The following is a 24,315-nucleotide window of genomic DNA, read 5'->3' as shown; positions in this document are numbered from 1 at the left end:
TCTTGGTATTGTTTGGCTGTGCACTGCTCCACTTCATGATGCTCCAGCTTTGGTTGAATTGCTGGTCTGCTGAAATCTTGCCAACTACACTAGGGGAATCGCTCCCAGGAACTAAGTCCAAATAGGTCTACCTCTCCTGTTCCCACGAACCTCTTTTCTCTCCTATCTAGGTAGGTATAAGCATTAAAGAACCTGAAAGTAGGTTTAGAAAAGGTCAAAACCTACAGGTGGTGTCCAGTGTGCTTTGGGCATAATACATAACTTAACTTCTAGTGTTGTGGAGGAGGGAACAGGTACAGGGGGAGGAAGTCCCCCTCAGGAACAGTAATAGGGGAGGGGAATAAGGGGAAAATGGGAGGGAGGGAAGAATGGGAGGATACGAGGGATGGGATAACCATTGAGATGTAACAAGAATAAATTAATAAAAAAAAAACTCACTAAAAAAAAAAGAGAGAGAGAGGGAATTTTCTGTTTTTATTTTGTCTGTTATATTGTATTTACAGCTTTTAAAAGATTGGAAGAAAGACCAATAAGATCCGAAAGCCAGAAGGATCAGTAAATTCTATCATTCTAGAAAGGATGGCAGAGTTGGCTGTACAACTAGAGAATTTGCAGGTAGAGCTTGAAGAATTTGGAAAGCAAAAATCGCAGTTGATAAAGGGAAAACACCTGGGAACTGAAAGCCAGCGTTTCCCACAATTGCTACCCCACCCTGCTCCACTTGCCAGGTGTCTAGAGCACCTGTGCAGAATCAGGTGAAGAAAAACAGGAAGCCAGAAGGCTGCACAAATTCTAGAGGAACAGGAAAGAAGACGGGCCAAAAGAGCTTTAGAGACAAGTGCTCCACTAGAGGAATTCTCTAGGGCTACACAGGCACCATAAGCTTTTCCAGTCTTTGAGCAACATATCCCTGATAATGGTGCTGGTGAGGCTTATGATGAGATGGCATGGCATCCAGTAGATATGCTATATTTAAAGCATTTTAAAGAGGCTATTTCATGGTATAGAATGCATTCATATTTTGTTAAATGTCAAGTAATTGGGCTAAGCAGCATAGACTTAGCTGTGTCAGAAGCTGCTCAACAGTTACAGTGGTTATCATGGTGGAGAAATGAAGCCAGGAGAATAGAACAACAAAATATAACAAGGGGGATGAATGTTGTTAAAGATCAATTGCTTGGTGAAGGCGTTATGCTGGCTTAAGAGAACAAACCTGATCTGAAGATGTAGTAATTGAACAGTGTCGTGTTGCAGCCTTCAGAGCTTGGGACATGGCTGAGGAGCCTGGTGAAACCACCACTTCATTTACTAAGGTATTTTAAGGCCCTAGAGAGGCCTTCACAGAATTCTGACAGAGATTGGGTTCAGCTCTAGATAGAGCCACACCAGATCCTGAGACCAGACAGGCATTGACACTGATCATGGCATATGAGAATGCGAATACTGAGTGTAAGAGAGCAATTAGACCATTAAAAGCATGAGGAGCCCCATTACATGAATGGGTAAGAGAGAGAGAGAGAGTTAATATTAGCTCTCAGAAACATCAAAACAATATCATAGGACCAGCTATAGCTAAAGGTCTCAGATAATAAAACACCCAGTGCTTTAATTGTGGGCGATTTACAAAGAAACTGTAAGGTTAAAAGTTCCAGGCCTCAAAATAACAGGAGCACTAACTTTGGAGTAAATGGTACTCATAGAAGAGTACAAGGAGCTTCTGGCCATGATGATGATGATATGCCAAGACTCCCAGAGTATTGTAGCCACTGTGGGAAGGGAAGACATTGGTCTAGGGATTGTCAATCCAAGAGAGAGATGTGGTAATCTCTTGCTACCAGGAACAAAAGGATGGGCCTGTTAGCTCAAGGCCCCACAGCAAATGATACGAGCCGCCTTTTTTTGGTCATTCAGGAGGTAACAAACTTGCAGGGAGAAAACAAAGACTAGGTATTGATGATTTAATGCATGCTACTGGAGGCAGCGTAGCTTTGAATGTTACCTCAGATAAATCTCTTACACTAAACCCACAGGTTGAATGTTACAAAATAACCATTGGTGTTTATGGTCCTTTACCTTCAGGGGCAGTAGGAATAATTTTGGGAAGAAGTAGATTAACTTCTCAAGGCTTTATTGTGCATCCTGGTATTATAGATGGGGATTGTAAAGAAGAAATTAAAATCATGGCATATGTAAAGAAGGAGATGCAAATTAATGTAGGGGATAGAATTGCTCAGCTGTTACTATTTCCTTACATCAAGGGCAAAGCCACTCCATTTAAAAGAATAAGTACATTTGGGAGTACTGGAAGACATGTGTTCTGGCAAACAATGGTTAATGATCAGAGACCTAAATTAATGGTACAAATAAATGTTGTTGAAATAGAACGTTTGATGGATATAGGAGCAGATGTCACGAACTTTTCTCAAAAGTATTGGAATCCAGATTGGCCACTTCACAAGGTTTATACACAATTTATAGGAATTGGTAAATTTTCTCAAATAAGGCAAAGTACATGGTGGTTAAGTGTGTGGGACCAGAAGAGCAACCAGGGAAGCTGAGATCCTATGTAGCTGTCATACCCATAAATTTATGGGGAAGGGATCTTTTTGCAACAATGGGGGCACTCAAATTAATATTCCTGCAATCACAGAGACAGACAAGGATGAAATTAGGGGCGAAATGGTAGATGCTTCTGGGGAAGGTATTGATATGGACAATGAAGACCAATCACAAGCTGTGCCCATTGTCCAAACACAGATTTTCCCAGGTACTGAGCTTCCAAATTTAGAAAAAAAGGCCACTGCTGATATATAAACAACCTTGCCCCTAAAATGGATATCAAACAGACCTGTGTTCCAAGAGCAGTGGCCCATAACAAAAGAAAAATTGCAGGCACATCAAAAACTGGTACAAGAGCAGCTGGAGGCTCACCATATAGAAGAGTCTACCAGCCCATGGAATTCCCCTGTGTTTGTTGTATTAAAAAAAAAAGAACTTAGGAAAATGGAGGTTGGTAATGGATTTAAGGATAGTGAATAGAGTAATTCAACCAATGGGTCCTTTACAGCCTGGAATTCCTTCACCTTCTTTGTTACCTAGGTCATGGCCTATAATAGTAATGACTTAAATGATTGTTTTTCACAATACCTTTGCATGAGCAGGATAGGGAAAGGTTTGCTTTCTCAGTACCAACTCTGAACAGTAATGGTCCAATGAATAGATACCATTGGAATGTACTTCCACAGGGAATGCTGAATAGTCCAACTTTATGTTAATACTTTTTGTGACAACCGTGTGACATCAATCTATCATTTACCTTTACATGGATGATATTTTGTTGACTGATTCTGATGCAGATACTTTAGAGAAAATGTTTATGGAAACACAAAGAATTCTGCCATGCTGGGGGTTACAGATTGCTCCAGAAAAAATACAAATAGGAGATTCAATTACCCATTTGGGCTTACTAGTGCTGAGATTATGTGATGATGGGTAACCAATGAAGATTAGCAAAGAGCTTGCATAACTACTTGGGAGAAATTATTAACAAATACCTAAAAAGCAAATGTATACAGTTTATAAAAAGAACTAATTGGATCCTTCCTCGTATTGTAAAGAGAACATCAATTCTAGAGGCACCAACCTTCTATACTGATGCAAACAGGATGGGAATGGCCAGTTGGATAAAATAAGCCCATATACCTCAGTAGAAAAAAATCATAATTGTATGCAATCCTTATGGTGCTATTAGATTTTCCTGAATCTCTTAATATAATTACTGACTCTCAATATGCAGAAAGAGTTGTTTTGCATACTGAAACTGACATATTTACTCCTAATAACTCAGAATTGACTTTGTTGTTTATGGAATTGCAACAGGCCATCAGAAGTAGAAACTATGCTTGAATATTACTCATTCAGTCTCATACAGGCTTACCAGGTCCATTGGCACAAGGAAATGAGGAAATGACCAATTACTAATAGAAAATGTGTTAGAAGCCTCAAAATTCATGAAAAGCATCATGTTAACAGTAAAGGTTTAAAGAAATAATTCTCTTACTTGGCAAGAAGCCAAAGACATAATTAAAAAGTGTCCCAACAGTAGTTTGTAGAACCAAACTCCATTGCCTGCCAGAAGTAACCCTAGGGGTATCAAAAGGAATGAAATCTTCCAGATGTCTGTGTTTCATTTTTCAGAATTTGGAAAACAAAGGTCCGTACATCATACCATTGATACATACTCAGGGTTTCAGTGGGCAACTGCTTTAAGTTCTGAAGAGGCTGACTGTGTAATTAAACCTTATTGGATATGACAGCAATCATGGGAATACCTGCACAAATTAAGACTGACAACGCTCCTGCATATGTGTCCAATAAGATCAAGAAAAATTTGCATATTATAATATAAAGCACATTACTAGGATACCACACAATCCTACAGGACAAGTAGTTGTAGAAAGAGCTAACTGTACCTTAAAAGAGATGCTTATTAAACAAAAAGGAAGGGTAAAGACCCCCAGGAGCAGATTAAATAATGCTCTGTGAGGCATTTTCTTAACTAATAATTGATGTTGGAAGGCCCAACACTGGGTGGGGTCACTTCTGGGCAGGTGGGTCTGAGCTTTATAAGAAAGGTGTCTGAGCAAGCCAGAGGGCGTGAGTCAGTACACAGCATTCATTCATGAGCTCTGCTTCTGCTCCAGCCTCCAGGTTCTCTACTTGAGCTCCTGTCTTGGCTCCCCCTTGGTGGTGGACTGAGACCTGCAAGGGAAATGAGCTTTTTCCTTCCCCAGGTTGCTTCTGGTTACAGTGGTTACCATAGCAGCAGAGAAGCAAACTCAAACAGCCAATATGTAATATCTAAGGCATATATATATATATATATATATATATATATATATATATATATATATATAGAACATTTTAAAACATCTATGACTTCACTATTAACTTTATTTTTGCTCAGCCAGTGCATATTTTGATTATTACTTTTTGCTTAATTAGTGTAAGAGAGGGCAGTAAAAATGTACGATTTGTTTGAATATTTAAAAAAAAGGTTTCTGGCACTTGCTAGTGCTGGTGGTAAAGGTCAGATGAGGCTCCAGCTCAAAGCAAATTCTGCTTCATCATCTGTAGCAACTGAGTGATGTGAAGTGGCGTGCTCTAGATCCAGCTGCTAATTCAGACAGCAAGGGTGCATTCACCTGGCTCTTGGCTATTTAAAGCCCAGCCTCTTCAGTCAGGAATAGTTCTAGCTCGCTGTTTGTGTTAAGGGGTACACTATACTTATGTAGGCTGAACCATGAAGGACAAATGAAAGGGACAATGGAGTACGCTTCAGAGTAGGATGCAGAGCCATGTCTCAGGCTTTGGATGATTTGTAATTGCTTTTATTTGACCTCCTTTCGTGTCACTTGGTATTTAATGATCAACTTTTGTAGACTACAAGGCAAGTAACTAGGATCTGTCAGGCTTTTTGTTTGTTTGTTTTTGTATTATATTCAAACTCGCTTATTTATGGGGCTCTGTTTAAGCCCCTTTGTGCTCCATGTGTAGCTGATATAACGTGCTTCCTGGACATTTGTCACCTTCAGCATACTGGAGCATGTGGAAAAGGAACAAAGAAATGACACCAGCCTTCGTGGGTTGTCAAACTGCCAGTTTCTCCTTGCCTAACATCACATACCATGTGCAAACACTGCTGTAAGGCCTCAGTAAATACTACTAAAATATGATTTCCCTTTGCCAGCAATAGAGAAAGAGAGAGAGAGAGAAAGAGAGAGAGAGAGAAAGAGAGAGAGAGAGAGAGAGAGAGAGAGAGAGAGAGAGAGAGGGAGAGACGGTCAATCTTCCCTAGGTACGGTGGTCCTTAGTAGGTCAGCCATGCTCCAGGAGGTAGCCTTGCCCTCAAAATTATTTGGGCAGACAAATTGGGCTTGATGGACGTAAACAAACCAACCAAGGAGTTGAGTGACTAGGGAGGTGGGGCTGTATCTGTGAGGAACTGGGGTGACTACGCTCAAAATACGCTGTATAAAGTTCTCAACGAATTAAAGTGTTTTCTAAATTTAAGTTTTCTTTTATTTTGATAAGCACAATGCACTATCTTTCTTCATCCAGACCAACTGGACTGCTGTGCACTCAGCCTGCAGTCTTTCTCCATGTGAAATCATCAGATAACAGAATGCCAATCTCGGCAGCTCTCCTGTTTTCAACTCTGAAGTCATTACTGTACGAGAAAGAGCAAGTGGGCTATCCAAATGCATCAGGAGAAACAATCTCAAGAGTAGTTTATATTACCTTTCCCAGACTTCCAGCCATGCTGGCTGGAGATGAGGTACACTGCTAAAAATTACTATTAGTATTTAAAATGTGGCTTTTTTTCCTGGTCCAAAGGGATGCTGTATAGGGCCTGAGGTTATTCAGATCCCAAGTAGGTGGGTCAAAACTAAAGAGCATGGGTCAAATAACTAAAAGTATTAATATGCATTGCATTAGTGATATTAATTCCAGAAGACAATAGAACAAGAAATGATGCACCATGAGTCTTGCAGACAGCCTCAATTTACTCCTGTGCTGAAATACTGTCTTCCATCCTAGCAGTGTCACTATCTATATACCTGGGTACCTATGTCCAGTATCAGTGAAAGAAAGCAACAGGGGTCAGTGAGGGAGAAACAATGCAATGCACCAGAGTGGGTGAAACAAAGTTTTGTGTGTGAAGAAGATACTGGTCACTGGCTGGCTAATTTCATTTTCTTTGAATGGGTTTTAAGCATGGAACGACAGAATAGAAACTCCCAGCAAGCTTTGGAATTTCTAAATGGCGGTTTCTAAACCAAAGCTGTCTTTAAAAAGTACTTCACAGATATAAACTATGGGCCTATATTAGATAACGTTAGAACACAAACCTCAGTGTTTAAAGCAGACTCCACTGGGAAACAAGGGCTATGCAAATACATTTCTGGCACGAGCATGAGATGAGTTAGCACATGTAAAGCACAGGGCTGGTCCACAGAGAACACTCAGCAAACCTTAGGTCCCTAGGATTGTATTAGAGGAAGAATCTGCATTGCCCCTCATATATCAGTTTTTTTTTCTGAGTTAATCAGTAGGCACACTATTCTTAGCTCAAATGGCTTCTATTTTCCTTCAGACTTTTTGATTTTTCCAAGTCAGTTGCTGACCTTAAAACGACTGTCAGAACATCCCATGGTAAGACGAATTTATTATATCTTATGGAGGATACATGAACTATAATTTAGCAAAGATCTAAAGATATTTTGACAGAGTGCCTGCCTTAAAAATTTCAGTCTAGAACACTGTCAATTTCTTTCAAAAAACATCATTCTCATAGAAGTTTAATTTATTTTAAATTACTCTAATCAGTAAATTAACTTAAATTTGACCTAACCTTACTTTCTGCTTAGCAAGATGAATTAAACTGTAAGGCTAAGGACTTCATCTGATAGACTTCGGCTTCTAAGGGCCACTAACCACTACAGTAGTGACAGATCTTTTCTGTTTCCCAGGAGCCAAGCTTTGCCCTCCATATGGCTGATGTCATCTGACAGTCAGTGCATCCAAAAACATAATGATGACGACACACATGCTTTAGTATCTACATGTTAGAAATAGAGCTGATTGGTATCAATGGGGTGAGGAGATTCTGAACTTGTAGTTCACTAAAACACCTTACGTTCCTATGTGCAACCATGGGTAAGAGTTACTTGGTCCTAATACAAGGATTAAACTAGGACCCATTGTGTGCAGTATATTGTGAGCATGCTGTATTAAAGTGTAAACACAGTGGACATGTGCCTCATGCAGTCAGAGGGGCTTAGCTGTCTATTCCAGCAGAGGACGGTGAGAAAGTATATTATAGTGAAAACTGTACTCTTCGAGGAACCTTAAATTAGCATTTTTTGTATCAATCTCCTGCATGCTCTACCAACTCAAAATAAGTTCTCTGTGTCTATCAGATGTCTACAGAGTCAACCCCCGCCCCCTATTTGCTAAGAAGACGAACTCAACTAGACTTTTCTAACATGGAATAATTTTTTAAAGTATCTGATGTTATTATATATTGTAAATGGATTTCTTTTCATTTTATTTTATTTTATTAATTTATTCATATCACATCTCAATGGTTATCCCCTCCCTTGTATCCTCCCATTCTTCCCTCCCTCCCATTTCCCCCTTACTCCCCTCCCCTATGACTGTGACTGAGGGGGACCTCCTCCCCCTGTATATGCTCATAGGGTATCAAGTCTCTTCTTGGTAGCCTGCTATCCTTCCTCTGAGGGCCATTTCCACACATGTTGCTATCAACAATCTTCCTCCTCCATCTCCACCCTAGGCTCCAGGCTCCCTCTCACCAGCTGCCTTCCTTCCGCCAGCATCCCTCTCCACTTTCACACTACACACATTCCTTTACCTTCTTTCCCCTTCTCTCAGTTACTTCTCTTTTCACTTTTACAGTGTTTTTTTTCATGTATGTGTGTGTGTGAGTGCATGCTTGCATGTGTGTGGGCACACACGTGCCTTCCATACTGTGGAGCCCACGGTCACTGTTGAGTGTCTTCCCCCATTGCTCTCCACTTTATTTACTGAGTCAGGGTCTCTCACTGAGCTGAGCAGAGTTATTAGGGTAACCAGCTATCCCATTTGCACCTGGGATCCTGTCCCTGCACCCCACACCCCAAGAAGTGTAGATAGAGTTGAGTGTTGGGGATCAGAACCCTGATTCCTACTCTTGTGTGCTAAGTGCTCTCTTCACTAAATATCTCCCCTTAACTTAAGATCTCTCCCTCCTCTCATGGTTTCCTAGTTTTATGACTCATATCTCCCATATTAAAAATAAATTAAAACACAGGTTAACAATGTGAAAGAAAACATGGTGTCTTGTCTTTCTGTGTATGGCTTATTTTACTTGCCATGATAATTTCCAGTTCTTAACATTGAATAATGCTTTAAAATCTACTAAAGCAGTAGAGTTCCTCCACCCAGCATGTTTTTTTTTTAAATCACCTCTTTCTACACAGTATAAATGCCATATGAATTACTGACCTTTGTTTGCAGGCTCACATAGCTTACTGTTTCATATGGAATTTCCTTCATGCTAAAGAGGAAACGGCTCAGCTGATACTGCTTTACTCTGGTTTTGCCTGGCTGTCGTATCACACCTTTATAGCCTTCACAAAATAGTTTGGATGTGAGGTGAAATTTCTCCATACATCTTTGTGGGTAAACATAATTCTGCAAGCAGAGATACTGTCTGCATTCTAGACTATCTCTTCAATGACATTTGTAGAATAAACAGTTGTGGAAGACAGAGTGATCTCACTGGAGCCAAGAGCAGGTTGGCACAGTTTTGGAGCACAGGACACTTGATGCTTGTTACAAAAGACAATTTTTTAAGCTCAGCATTGGCCCATGTATCTCATCCCATTAGACAATGTCTACTTCTATGTCAGATATCATATGGGCAAGGGGCTCAGATATCCACTACAAAGGTTGCCACTCTGGGTCACTGACCCACAAGTCCTGTGCACTTCACATATGTCCATGAAACTGGCCAAAGAACTGGCTAACTTGTACATGAGTTAAATCTCCAAGGCCTAACAGTTCTGGACAGTGGAAAACTTGGAATCTTATTTTAGCTTCCGGAACAACAGTTGGCATAAAATTAGAATCCCTGAAAATTTTAGCAATTCTATCCCATAAAACTACCTGAGTCTGTGGTCTGCCCAGGTGCAGTCTCTCTCTTGCCCTCTCTCAAATAACATTTGAATATATTCTTTGAGAATTTCATATAATATGTTCTCCTTCCCCCAAGTCTTCCTAGGTTCTTCCCCATTTGCCTAGCTAATGTCATTATTTCTCTCCTTCAAAATGACAACATGGCGCCTGATTCTGTTGGCCAATTACTCCTGAGTATAAGACCTGCCCTGGAGTGTGGCTGATGTGCCCAGTGTTACTGGATTGAAGGAAACGGATGTTTCCTTTCCCAGCCCCTGGCCCTTGCAAATGGCTTCTTATGTTGGGGTGGGGCTTCATAACTACTTATCGTCCTTGCTGAGATTTTGGAAAAATTTAATACCAACTGATTTAACATCACGCTTTCTAGTCTTGAATCATACTCTAGTTTTGAATCATATTTGTAATAATTAATATTATCCTATATATACAATGCAAATGAACTGAACTAAAATTCTCATGGCTATGCTACATTTTGGATCCTTCCTGAATATTCTACTCTTGTTCTGAGAACAGGGTTTATTTTTACTTCCCTGGCACCAGAAGCCCAGCATGACTGTGACACCCGACTTTTAAAATGACTGCAATGAACAAATGTGTGCTCCTAGGTGGATTTTTTTTTATCAGTTTAAGATGCTGCAGGGGTCTCTTCTTCCACCACCAGTAATGTACCAGGCAGAAGCTTGCTCTGCTGACCTAATGATCTGGCTGACGGGAACACAGCAGCTTGCAGTCCAGGGGATGGCATTTTGGTGTTAATATGAGTTCTAACAAATAAGTAATGAGCTAAGTTAGCCAACTATTCAAGAGATGGGTGACTAAAATGGAATTGAGTCTGACTAGTTTTGTCTTATGAGAAAAACAATCTCTTAATGAAATTGACTACAGTGAAATCAAGTTGCTATTAGGTTTAGAAGCAGTATAAAAACTATTAAAATTCCAGGAGCCAACATGACTGTTTCTTCTAAAATTCTATTTTGTAAAAAAGGATTTTACCGCTGGATGATGACTCTTATATCTTACATAACAAGGCTGTGACCTTTTCCCCTGCAAAATATGGTTCGATTTCATCTTTTCCGTCAAGGATTGTTAAAAGCTCCACTATTTGCAGCTCCGTTATAAGCATTTTCACCATCTCAGCAGCCTGTGGTGTGTTCTCGGCGACTTTCTGTACAGTGTCTTTGCTGTGTGAATGGGTGGGTGCCTGCCCAGGAGCATAAACCTCAGAGAACAGGGGAAGCCATTAGCATATTTCTGGAACGTGTCCCAGATCACATCTTTCAAATGTGTTTTCAGCTGAGATCAAATCTTCCCGTCAATAAACTGAAAAGACATTTTGTAGTTCTCATGAAAAATATTCTTTACAGAGCCCTGGAACTTGTGTTCAAAAGAAGCCCATGCCCTCTTTTTTTTTTTTTTTTTTTTTTTTTGTCGTGTGATGGGCCAGGCGAAGGGTAAATCACAGTGTTCACCGCTCGGCGTGCTTCACATTACGTAAGCATTTCTGTGTGTGGAAGGCTGACTGATAGAAGTAGGTCTTGGTGGAGGTGGAGTGAGATATTTATAGTCACAAATAGGTATAGACTTGCCTGGTTAATATCCTCAAAAAGTTAGTGCAAATGGATTTTAAATGTCACCTTCATCTTCAATGTCTTTAGGCCCCCAGAGTCAAATACGTTAATCCCACAGAAGTTGGCCTTACATTGAATTTAAGATGGGATTGCTTATCACTCTGGCACAGATACAGTCTTTTTTTTTTTTTTTTGATATTTTAAATCAGGTTGAATTATGCATTAAAAATGATTTGGATCTATAATCATTCTCACTATAATCAAGTGAGAAGTACTATACTAAAATTTTTTTAAAAACAGAACAATTCAGTCCATGGCATTAATTAGACAACAGGCTGTGCAAGCATTACACTGGTATTCCACCCTCCGCCATAACCCTCGAACAGAAGCATAGGCAACCAGCAGTAGCCTCCTTTCCCCTTTGCCAGACCCTGCTAATCTCTAATCTGTTCTGTTTCTATGAATTTGCACGTTTCAGATATATCAGTGAGATGGTATTACATTTGTAGCTTAATTATCTTGGTGTACCCATGTGTGGCGTGTACTGTCATGGATTTGCCTTTCATCCATTCTTTATACAAACTGCATTTTGCTTATCCATTAAGCGACGGATGGACACTGGTTTCTTCCTACCATTTGGCTATTGAGGGTGATATAGTCGTGAACACCAGCATGCAGCTACCGGGTTCCAACTCCTGTTTGAATTCTTTTGGTTATATATACTCAGGAGTAGAAGTGTCACATGGAAATTCTATGTTCAGCCTTTTGAGGATCTTCCAAACTGTTTTCACAGTGGGTTGTGTGTGTATGTGGTTGTGCACACACACATACACACACACATACACACAGAGATAGATATCCAGGTACAAGAATTTCGATTCCTCCTTGCCAAGGTTTGCTATTTTCTGTTATTATTGATTTTGCCATCCTAGCACGGCCAACTCATCTTGTGACTTCAAATTGCATAATAATTCCATAGTAATGGGTGATGCTGGGCAACTATAAATATACTTTCATAGCTCCATTAGGAGAAATATCTATTCAAATCATTGACCCATTTCAAAAGCCAATTTCCTTATCTTCTTGTTACCAACCTATACATTTCATTCTATATTATGGATATTAAGTGCTTATGAGACATGCAAATATCTTCCTCTATATTGACTTTATTATTTTTTTGATAAGTGTGCTTTGGACAGAATTTTAGCTGCACTGAAGTCCAATTTACTTACTTTATCTTTTGTTGTTTGTTCCTTTGGTATAGATCTAAAGAAGCTATTGGTCTCAGAGATTCAACGTTATGCTTAATTTGTAGGATTTTGTGGTGTTTAGGTCTTGTACTTAGGCCATTGTTCCATTTGAAGTTAAACTGTATTATGTTTAATAATATTATTTTTCATGAGCACACAGTAATTGTTCACACTTACTGGTATTAGTGGTAACTCAAACACAGGCATAGTTGGCTTTTTAAATGTGGTATGAGGTAGGTGATTAGTTGCATTATTTTTGCATGATCTGCTGAAAAAGTTATTCTTCATTAAACACACTTAGTACCCGCTTAAAACCAACTGTCCATAGGTAAATGGTGTGCCTTGTGCCTTGGGATGCTCTTCTTTTATCAATGTATTGATCTTTACTTATGACCATACCATATTGTTTCAATTACAATGTCTCTATAATAATTGTGGAAATTGCTGACATTGCATTGCTTTGTGCTTCTTGCTATTTATTTTGTGTGTGCATGTGTGCACGTATGAGCTCTAGCACACCTGTGGAAGTCAGAGGACAACTTGTGGGGGGTTGGTTTTCTCATTCGACCATGTGGGTCTAGGGAATTTTTAAAATTTTGGTAAAAATATGTAAATTTGTCTTTCAGTTATTAAAAGGGAGCTGTTGATTTTTTTATTTTATTTTATTTTTTAGCTTTTTAGTTTGTTGAGACAGAATTTCTCTGTCTAGCCTTGGCTGTTCTGGACTCGCTTTGTAGATCAGGTGGGCCTCAAACTCACAGAGATCTACCTGCCTCTGTCTCCCTTAGTGCTGGAATTACAGGTGTATACCACCATGCCTGGCTGAGCTGTTGGTATCTTGATATACACCGAATTGAAATTATAATTAGCTTTGGGTAGTATTTTTATCTGACACTAAAACTTTTAATCCATTCACATGAGGGTTTTTTCATTAATCTATATTTTTAATGTCTTTCAGCCATCTTGTAATTTTCAGGCAACATTACAGTTAGGAAGTAGCAACAGAATAATTTTATGGTCAGGGTCACCACAACCTAAGGGACTGTCCTGAAGGATCCTGGTGTTAGGGAGGGTGACAACCACTGATTAGGGAGTCCAGTGTTAACTAAGCCATTGCTTTCTAAGCTCTCGATAAATATCTCCAACATCTTTTCTATTTGTTTTACTTAATATTATTAAATATACTGCTCATGTAGGCTTATTTATTTATTCTTTTCCTTTTTTTAATTTTTGAAGTACTGGGTATTGAATTTAGGGCCTTTCCACACCAAGCAGACACTTGGTCATTCAGTTACATTCTCAACTCTAAGGTTTTAATGTAATCATTTCATAGTAAAATGTGACAGCCTTTCCCCCTACAGTAAAATGAAATGCTATTCTTCCCTAAGAAACAGAAATTGATTTCTTACTTCTTACTTTGATTAATATTGAATACAGAATGAGGTAGATCTTACCAATTTTTCCATTTATAAACACTTAAAAAATTTAAGTTTATTGGTGAAATTGTGACAGGAGATTATCCCAAGGTCTCAACCCACATTTCACCTAATTTATAACACATTATGAATAGTTTATCAGGAAATAGCTCAAAGGGTCCCATATATGTTGGAACGGAATGTTCTGGGCATTATAACTTTCAGTAAGTGACTCAGCCATCAGTAAGTCTCATCTTACACATTAAAAGTCAAGAGAAGTCTTGAGGCTGGCTAACTTATAGTCCCAAGTCCCGCATGATTTTAGAGGCGTGCATACCAATCTTGCTGCACTGCCTGACCACGGGAATCATTTAGGGAGCTTTAAATAACACCAGTGTGGAGACCTGTGCTGGCCAGTGCCCCCACCCCTAGCTTGATACAAGCTAGAGTCACTGAAGAGGAGGAAACTTCAGCTAAGAAAATGCCTTCCTAAGATGGCTAGGAAGCAACCCTGTGGAGCACTGTCTTAATTCATGGTTGCTATAAAAAGGCTCTGCTCATCGTGGGGTGGTGCTGCTGCCTCCCAGCAGGTATCCTGGATGGTCTCAGAACGCAGGCTGAGCAAGCCATGCAGGCAGGCCTATATACAGCACCCTTCCATGGCCTCTGTATCAGTTCCTGTCTCAAAGTTCCTGCCCAGCTTGAGTTTTTGCCCTCCCATCCCCTCAGGGATGGACTGTTATCTGCCAAGTGTAAGTGAAATAAATCTTTCTTCTCCATGTTGCTTTAGATCACACTGTTTTACAACAGCAACAGAAACCTAAGATGGGATTCATCCCCAGAGATTTTGAGCTAATTGGTCTGAGATATGCCTTAAGGCACGAGGATTCATTTGAAGTCTAAGTATGAGAGAATAGAAACATAATCAGTTCATTTTTTTTTCGACAAGGAAAACAATGAACCAGCTCTTAGCTTCTCAGTTCCTTTATGTGAAAAATAACAGAAAGCCACTGTTTGAGGGAAAATGTCAGTTGTGAAGCTTCTGCAGAACCATGGGTCTGATCTCCACGTAGAGGGCTGTCATCCTCAGCACAGGGGAGACAGAGACAGACAGATGCCCGGGGGCTTCAGGCAAGTCAGCCTGGCCTAGTGGGTGAGCCCCAGACCCAGGCCCTAGTGAGAGACCATGTTTTAAAAGGACAAGAGGGTAGCTTCTAGAAAAAGAACCTTGAGGTTGGCCTCCACACATGTGTTCAAACACACATGCACATACACATGCACCTGTATAAACATGCACATACAAAGAAACAGTTTACTTTTCAAATAGGGCAGTTGACGATTCTAGAATTTTCTAAGATGAGATTAAAAGTTCTATTTTCATCTCAGTAGTCTTATTTTGTGGCTGTTTTGGTTTTGGAAAGCCCAGTCCCTGAGGTTTTGGCTTAAGAGCATGAATGCTGATGGTTTCCTACCCAGGAGTTTTTGGTTGTTTATCTGTGTCATTAATCTAAATGCTTACCCTATCGACTGAAAGGAGGGCCAACATTGTACTTTTCCTAAGGAATAAATAATTGCAAACTGATTTCTTATAAGTTGGTTATTTTATGCCAATTGAAAAATATCTTAACTTCACAGATAAAATCATACACTACCAGGAAAAAAATAGTAAAAAGTCCCTTAGTATTTTATTGGTTCTATAATAAATTTGTAACATACACATTCAAATATATCAAAAATAATGGCTCGTGAACAGAAGCAGACTTTTGGCAATGAGTGCTGTCTCAAATCATTGCTCAGACTTTGACAGAGGATAGCAACTGGTTTAAAGTGTATTCTTTTCTTTTCTTTCTTTCTTTCTTTCTTTGTTTTTTTTTTTTGTTTGTTTTGTTTTGTTTTGTTTTTTTTTTTTTTTTTTGCATGTGGCATAAGAAGTCTCAGGAGTTTTCCAGGTTGGAAGTGACCCAGGCTTTAAAAAGCAATTCCAATTTTTGAGTCATTAATTAAATCTTGAGTAGATTTTTCCACTGATAAATAGCTTAAGAAATAACAGAGTGTAACAAGCACATTTCCAGTCCATTTTCTTTGGCAAGCAGCGCTCGTTGCTTTATCCTCTCCTTGTACATAATGCCGTGCTCAGGGCATCATGGTGCTGTGTACCATAACCATGCGTGGGGTTCAGGAACAGGGAGGCTGTCCTCGGGACCAAGGAGCTAACACATAAAAGACAAATGGACAGTGGCCATATATGGAGAGTTCTGTAATGCTCTGCAGCATTCTAGAAAGCACCTTCACACAGACCACTGTCAAGGGTAGCCCTGGAGTTAGCTGTGTGGCATGCCTGATGGCAAGGCTCTCACTGCTCTGCTACTTGAAAATAAGGCAAGGAAGCTCGGAGAATCCTTTATGAAGATGCGTCTTGATGTTCCTAGGCTCCTATAGACTATCTCTCCTAGAATGCAGTACATTTCCTATATTCAAGAACTGCTTGCCAGCCCAGTGAGTCACAAGCACAGCTTTTAAGCAAAGACAATCAGTAGTAGGCCTACAGGCGCAAGGTTTGTAGTAAGTGAGAAGCGAAAGGCTTCTTGCTTCCTCTGTGGTCCACATGCAGATTAAGAGCACAGTGAGACCCACAGGCCAGGCTCCTAGTCATCTGGATCTGTCCAGCTTCACGGAGAAGGCTGACTCAGAAGATGTGGGGGTTCTACAGCTGAAATCCACAACAGACAGGCAAGGATGAGAATAGAGACACTGGCTTTGGAAAGGCTTATTAGGGTTTACAGAGGGCGCACAGGGGCATCTGCTACAGTGTACAAAAAAGGAGGAAACCAGAAGACAATGTTAGTCCAGGCAGACTTGGAGCAGAGGCTCAAGCCATAGTTCTGTTCCATTGATTATTAAGCTTCGGCCTTTCAGATTAGCTATTCTTCTCCCTTGGGAGAGGAAGATCTACATCACGTGCGTGCATGCGTGCGTGCGTGCGTGCGTGTGTGTGTGAATGTGTGTGGTGTGCTATATGTGCATGGTGTGTGTGTGTGTGTGCACACGTTTCCTTTCTCTGTTTTCCTACAGTCAATATTTTTGTACATTTCTGTTTGAATAGACTTATAAATAGCATCCGAGTTGGTTTAATTTGAATGCTCATATTTGCTGTTCCTGATCTTCATCCCCCTTTCTTGTTGTTTTAATCAGGTTGTGATGCCAGTTTTTCCATATCAGTTGTATTTTTTTAAATGAATTTTAAACTTTGAACAGCTTCCTTCAGATTTACAAAAAGTTACAAGATAGTACAGAGCTCCTATCTTGTCCAGACTCGATTTTCCTCATTAGTAATACACTAGGGCACTACAAGGCACAACTCATGAGCCCGTATTAGGATGTTATCGTTATGGTCTATAGTCTAGTGCTTGCTGGCATAGATCTATGCGTGTTTATCTAAGTTGGTACACTGTATTTGGTCCGTGTGTCTCCTTAGCTCTACTGGCTGCCACAGGTTCGCAGACTTCCCTTGTTTTGAGGAGTACTGGCCAGATATTGTGTAGAATGCCTTTTACCCAAGACTTGCGTGGTTGACTTGGGTTACAAGCTTGGGAGAGGGCACATACATGAAAGGCTTTACTAGTTTTCCTTCACTTTTCTTTGGGCAATGACTCTAGGCAGTAAATATGCAAATGTGATTCACAATCTATGGTGGGTGAATGAGTACCTTTACCACGCCCAAACAATATGAGACAATACAGCAGTCTAACGTCACTTCCTGCCCTTGCTGCCACTGTATGTATCTCCTTTCCAGTGTTTAAGCTCAGTGGAAATAACTGCTGCTGAAGTCCCCTGCAGGACTAGTGGGTACCCAAAAAACTGTTCATTTCATCTTAAACAGTCATATTAAAGATGTCATTTAGTGTCTTCTGGCACTGTTTTCTGTTCAGAGGTGAACCACCTTCCCTACTTTGCGGGTAACACTGTTTTCCCTGAATGCTCTTGAGACCTCTTGCCTTTGGGTTGTGGCAGCCTTGACCATGCCCTCTCTGGGTATGGCTTTCATTAGGTCTCGGTGAGATTTATCCACATATGTTGATGTCTTCTATCAGGTTTTGAAAAATTTTGACAGTGAGTTTGTTGGACAGTCTTTCCCGTCTCATCTCTTCAGGGGCTGTGCATCAACACCACGCCATGCACCATCCATGCTGTTGCTCAACCTCTCTAATACAGGTTTTCATAACTTTTATAAAATCTTAAAAATAAATAAAAACACCATACATTTGAATTAATACATTCTAAATACAAACTTGCATCATTGTTCTATGAAACGTCTATTTAAAATTTTTTATAGTCTTCATTATATAAATTTCAAAAAGATTATTTTTATTTCGTGTATATGAGTATTTGATTGTGTGTGTGTGTGTGTGTGTGTGTGTGTGTGTGTGTATGCACCATGTGCATGCTGTTCTTGCAGAGGCCAGAAAGTGTCAGCCCTCTGGAGCTGGGAGCTGGGGTAATAAAATGTGGCAATCTGCCATGTGGGAGCTGAGAAGCAAACCAAGATCCTCTCCAAGGACATGCAGTGACTGCTCTTCCAAGTGCGTCTCTCCAGCCCCAGGCCCACCAGCACTCCCTCTCTTTCACCCAGCCTGCTCACATCTTCATCTTGAGGAGTCAGAACAGAGGTCTTTTGTTTGTTTCCTTACACTTCAGCTGCTATGACGTCATGGGAACAAGTTCTAGCAGCTCAGTGTCCTTCCTACTGACTCCCCCCGAGAAACGTGCTTCTCTGGGTGGGAGAGGAGAGTGTGTTGGTTGAACAGCAGCACCTGTCTACTTGGCTTCCTTTTTAAAAAAAATAACTTTCAACGATATGTCCTAGGAGGCTGCCCTTGTGCTCTTTGAAAAAAAAAAAAATCTCACCCTTCGCCTGTTTGTTTACAGCAATGTCAATGGCATACTGACTCTGAGGTAAAACCCGTGAGGCATTCCTTTTTAGCTCTGCCTAGTCTCTCAATGCCTCCAACATCACCATTCTGATGGATCCACATGCACACAGCCATAGAAACAGCGCTGTTCCCTAGAAGGTCTAGAGAACACAGATTGGATATATTTACCCTTCCCCTCTGTGTGTGCCATTTTGGCAAACTACCAGAGGATGGCAGCAGTGAGAGTTACTTTCCCAGTAGTTATCTTAAAGTGCTGGCTGGTAATCCCAGCAACCACGTGGTCCTGGGGTCTTTCTCTACTTTGTGCTTTCTCTTTTGTGAGTTGTTTTCTCCTCACTCTTTGTGTTTTGTATTTTTGTAATAGGGACACATGGAGACTGAAATCAGCATTATTTTCTTGTCTGGTGAGGATAGTGCCTTTCTTATGTCAGGCAGATATGGTGAAAGGGCCTCATCATTGGTCCAGAAATTAATAAGCAGAACTGGGTTTGAAATGAGGATGCTTCGTTAGACTCAGCATCTGACTTCAAGTACCTCGTGAGCATGGCCTCCACTGTGTTTACTGCAGTTTCATTGCTTTAATGCAGTTTTAATTCTAACTGTGGGATGGCAGGGAATCTCCAGTTATGTTCTGTTTCACTGTGTTGTGTGTTCTGATTTTGTGTCTTCACCTCTTCCTGAGTACGGTTCCCCAGGCTTTCCTGAGAATGGGTGGATCCGTCATAGTTACAGCTCAGACATCTGCATCTCACAAGCATGGTTTAGAAACCATGGCACAGGTTTCTAAATTCTACCTTGTTGTTTTTCATTTCTTCCATGTAAATACAGTTAGGAAGAAATCCAACACGAAGCTTCTTAAGGTGAGGAGTATTTAATACAGATTATCAGATAGTTTTTGTTTGCACAGATAGTACACGCATCTTTCTGAATCTTATTCTCTCTCACACACACATGCATGCACACACGTGCACACACGTGCACACACACACATACACACACACACACACACACACACACACACACACACACACACGGTTTCTTAGGGACTAGCTCAATGTGACTGAAAGCCATGTTCAGCTAGACCCTACTAAACTGGAGAGTATTGCCTGGAAATGGAAGGCAGAACCTCATGGGGAAATCTGTGACGGTCAGCTGGTCAGTGCAGCTGGACTTGGTAAAGCAAACTTTTTGTTTGTTTGTTTTGTTTTTCAAGGCAGGGTTACTCTGTGTAGCCTTGGTTGTCCTGGACTCGCTGTGGTCTTGAACTCACAGAGCTCTCCATGCCTCTGCCTCCCTAAATGCTGGGATTAAAGGCGTGTGCCACCATGTCCGGCTGATAAAGCAAAATTTGTTTCACATGTGACTAGACTATTTTCATTTCTTTTCAGAAACTATTATCAATTATATATACAAATACATGAAGTATATGTCTGTGAGAAGAAAGTGATTGAAAACACATCTTCTTGCTCAGTAAATACTATTTCATTAGCTACAAAGGAATGTGTCTATGATGAAAAATGTGAGCTGATTTTAAGGCTGCATGACGTGAGTTGCTGAGGCGGGAGAATTTGCAGCAATGTCATTATTTTCCCCAAAACATTACTATCTGGAGCTATAGGTAGGAATGTTTGTTCTTGCCCACAAGCTCCCTTTTCCAACTTTACTTTTTCTTCCTTCTTTTTTCTCATCTTTCTTTCTTTCCCTTCCTTCCTCCTTCCCTTCTCTCTTTCCTTCCTTCCTCCCTTCCTTTTTTCCTTCACCAAGTTGAGAAAGGAAGCTGGACCGTAACCTCCTCTCGGAGCCTCCTAACAGCACAGGGGAGCGCAGCATGCCGAGTGTGCGATGTAAGTACAAGACAGTATCCAATCTGTCTAATATGAACCTATTTTGTACAAAATTTTAATTAATTTCACCTGATTTTGGGGGAAAGTAATTAGAAATGAAGGGTAAAAGTCACCGTGGAGGGGAATTTATGTTCTTAAGTACTACATTAAAAAGGTTAAGAGTTAACAACCTTGTAAATCATCTTAGCAGAGAACAAAAGAGTCCAAAGGGAGTAAAAAAAAAGCTGAACAGAAGGTGATAAAAGACAAAGTACAGACATAGTAACTCAGTAAGAATTGATTATTTAAAAGGAAGGAAGGAAGGAAGGAAGGAAGGAAGGAAGGAAGGAGAAAAATCCTGACCCAGAATTAGACAAGATTCGGACAAAAACAATAAAGCAGGGCATCTGCAAATAATATCGACACAAAGACAGCATCATCTGTAGCTACCAGAAAAAGTAAGATATGTTTAAGTGTTATAAACAATTTTACCGTAATAAATTTGAAAATAGGAAAAACGAACACATTCCTAACTGGAAAGATAAAAAGATACAAACTTACAAGTACAAATGTAAAATTCTGAAATGTTCACCAAACCTAGCAGTATGTAAAATGATCGAGCTAAATTTAACCCTAGAGCAGAGCAGGAGCCTAACACAAGGAAACAGACTGCCGTTCACTAACGAAGCAAAGCGTACTTCGGGATTGTGGCGGGAGGGAGAGCTATGTGTGTTTTTCCTTTTTTTTTTTTTTTAATTTTATTAATTTATTCATATTACATCTCAATGGTTATCCCCTCCCTTGTATCCTCCCATTCCTCCCTCCCTCCCATTTTCCCCTTACTCCCCTCCTCTATAACTGTGACTGAGGGGGACCTCCTCCCCCTGTATATGCTCATAGGGTATCAAGTCTCTTCTTGGTAGCCTGCTATCCTTCCTCTGAGTGCCACCAGGTCTCCCCATTCAGGGGACGTAGTCAAATATGAGGCTATGTGTGTTTTTCACAGTGCTCAGGAAACAGCATCAGAATCACCAAAACAATGAAGAGGAGGACATTCCTAGCAAAGGCTGTGAGCTCCAAACACAACATTTATGCTCCATGATAAACATTTAAAATGGCCTTTTAACAATCTGGGAGGTGTTATCTGTTTTCTGGTTGTTTGTTTTGGTTTTTGTTGTTGTTTTTGTTTTGTTTTGTTTAAAATCAGATAGACATTCCAGATCACAAAGTCTGGCAATAGAACAGAATAAAGGTATGTGCATTAGATTTCAGTAAGTTCTAGCACTATTAAAAATAATAATATAATGTCTTATTGAAAGTTCCCAGTGACTTAAGTAAAAAATTTAGTCAGGTGATTGTAGAAAATAATTATCTCATATTCAACTACATTTCTATAAAACAACAGTCTAATTTTAAAATCAAATGATACTATAAAAGAAATATTAGGGGAAATGGGATATCACTTGATAAGATGTGAACACTTTGAAAATACAAAATAAAGGGTAGCTCTAGAATAAAGTAAAATGTAAATATAGGGAAAAATCTAAAGGAGAATCTTTGTGATCTTGGCATGAGAAAGAAATTTTTAAATTAAAATCTACAGCATAAATGATAAAACCAATTGATTTAATTACATTAAAGAATTCTTACAATAAAGAATACTACATACAACTTTTTACATAGATAAAAAATGAGATAATAAATTTGTTCCGTCAATACCCAGTGGAGAATATTAAAATTGATAACAAGTAAAGAGTAAAACAAAAAGACAAGAAATTCTGTAAAATTAAGGGTGGGAGCAGCCTGATCAGAAAGATGAACAAAATGGCTGTACAGAGGCATCCAAGCGATGAAAGCGCTCTTTAACACTCAACACTCTCAAACTGTTGGAGCTCATAAAATACAAACAAAAGTAACAACAAAAGCGGCTTCTGCCAACAGCTGTCATTTGTCCTAGTCCTTGGCTTTTCCAAATGCTAACAAGAGCTATGCAGCCTGGCCATCCGGGAGGACCTGCTGGCACTGTTTGCACAGGCAGACTGCTGCTTCTGAGCCTATATACATCAACACATACTCTTGTGGTCTATGCTAAAACATCCAGGCAAGTGTTATTTGTAGTGGCAGCAGGCTGAGGGTGTTAGCACCCCAGTGAGTGACATGCAGATAAGACTTGGCAAACGTACAGAGTACCCACGAGAAGTCACACGTTGGAAAACGCACTAGGGTAGCCTTAAACATCTAGGGAAACATACATGCAATACGGACCCTTTCTGTAAATTAACAGTGCATGAAAAGAAAGGACTATTCCTTATATAAGGCTATAAGCAATATATATGCAACACACACACACACACACACACACACACACACATATTACATAAACCCAGGACAATGCACTGGCTATGCAGCAAAAAGGTGGCAACAGAAGTGAAAAGGGGCCTAATGATGAGGTGCCACAGCTGGAGGGAGTTGGGCCATTTTCTGCATGCAAGGCTCAAAAGCAGGGAAGAGGCCAATGATAAAGCAAGTATAGAGGAGAAGACCCAGCTAAAAATGTGGGCATGCAGAAAAGAAGTTAAATTTAACTTAACTATAAGAAGAGCGAAATAGATGAAGAGACAGGCCATATTATTAATGGGTAGGAAGTTATCGCTTTTGCCTTCCAATTCTCCCGAAATTTATGTCTAAATTACTATGTATGTATGTATTCATACACCTGCCTACCTGCCTGCCTACCTACAGTACTAATATCTCTTGTAAACCAGGTAAATGCTCCACTAAATCCCAAGCAGTTTGTATATTTAATAGTTCCTTATTCCTGCAATCTAATAGGGTTTTTCATGGAACTTTACAAGATGATTCTAAAGTTTATTTGAATGAGCAAATGGCCCAAAAAAAAAAAAAAAAAAAAAAAAAAAAAAAAAAAAGAGCCAAGATACTCTTGAAAAAAAACTAGTTGGAAGTGGGAACATTAAGACATAATAATAATTTTGGTATTTGAGATAGTACAGTATTGGCATAGAGACAGACAGACAAATGGGACCCATCAGGCTCCAGGAATCAACCCATACACATGCAAATGTATAAGACAGACTGACATTCCATATCAGCGGGGAAGTGATAAGTTATTTTAATAAGTGGGGGCAGGAAGGATTAAAAAAATCCATAAGAAATTGGATCCCTCTATATAAAGAAAAAACAAGGACATTAAAGAGCACCATAGCTTTCTAAACTATTTAAAACATTCAAAAGAAAAAGTCTTAATGGATCTGGGGATGGAGAATAATTTTTAAAACAGTATATACTAGAAAGGCAAGGAAGAAAATGAAGAAATATAATGCACTGAAAGATCCCATTATGTGAAAAAAAAAAGATCAAGATAGTAGCCATTCACATAATTAATGGAATAGTCAGCAGATAGTATTGTAAGGTTGAAAAATATACAAAAACCTGTCAAGAGCAAACAAGTTTGGAAATAAATATTTCAATGAAGAGACTCAAGGATCAATATGAAAGAGCATGATGCTGTATCCAGTCTCCACTAATAATCATAACAATGGCAATTT

General features: G+C 39.8%; 2 protein-coding genes across 8 annotated transcripts in view; one reads left to right on the top strand and one right to left on the bottom strand.

The window, feature by feature from the left end:
* The window catches only part of LOC311608708 (mannosylglucosyl-3-phosphoglycerate phosphatase-like), a 42,493-nt gene extending 41,890 nt beyond the window's left edge, over positions 1–603 (top strand). Inside the window, exon 9 of the transcript XR_014783095.1 lies at positions 504–603. The gene's annotated coding sequence lies outside the window, so the exon portion shown is untranslated. The remainder of the gene's footprint in view (positions 1–503) is intronic.
* Positions 1–24,315, bottom strand: part of RNF180 (ring finger protein 180) — a 164,389-nt gene that overhangs the window by 1,682 nt on the left and 138,392 nt on the right. The window lies entirely within an intron of this gene.

This window comes from Acomys minous (genome assembly GCF_964271855.1).
Source record: "Acomys minous genome assembly, chromosome: 11".
Taxonomy (NCBI): domain Eukaryota; kingdom Metazoa; phylum Chordata; class Mammalia; order Rodentia; family Muridae; genus Acomys; species Acomys minous.
This window is presented reverse-complemented; position numbering and strand designations above follow the sequence as displayed.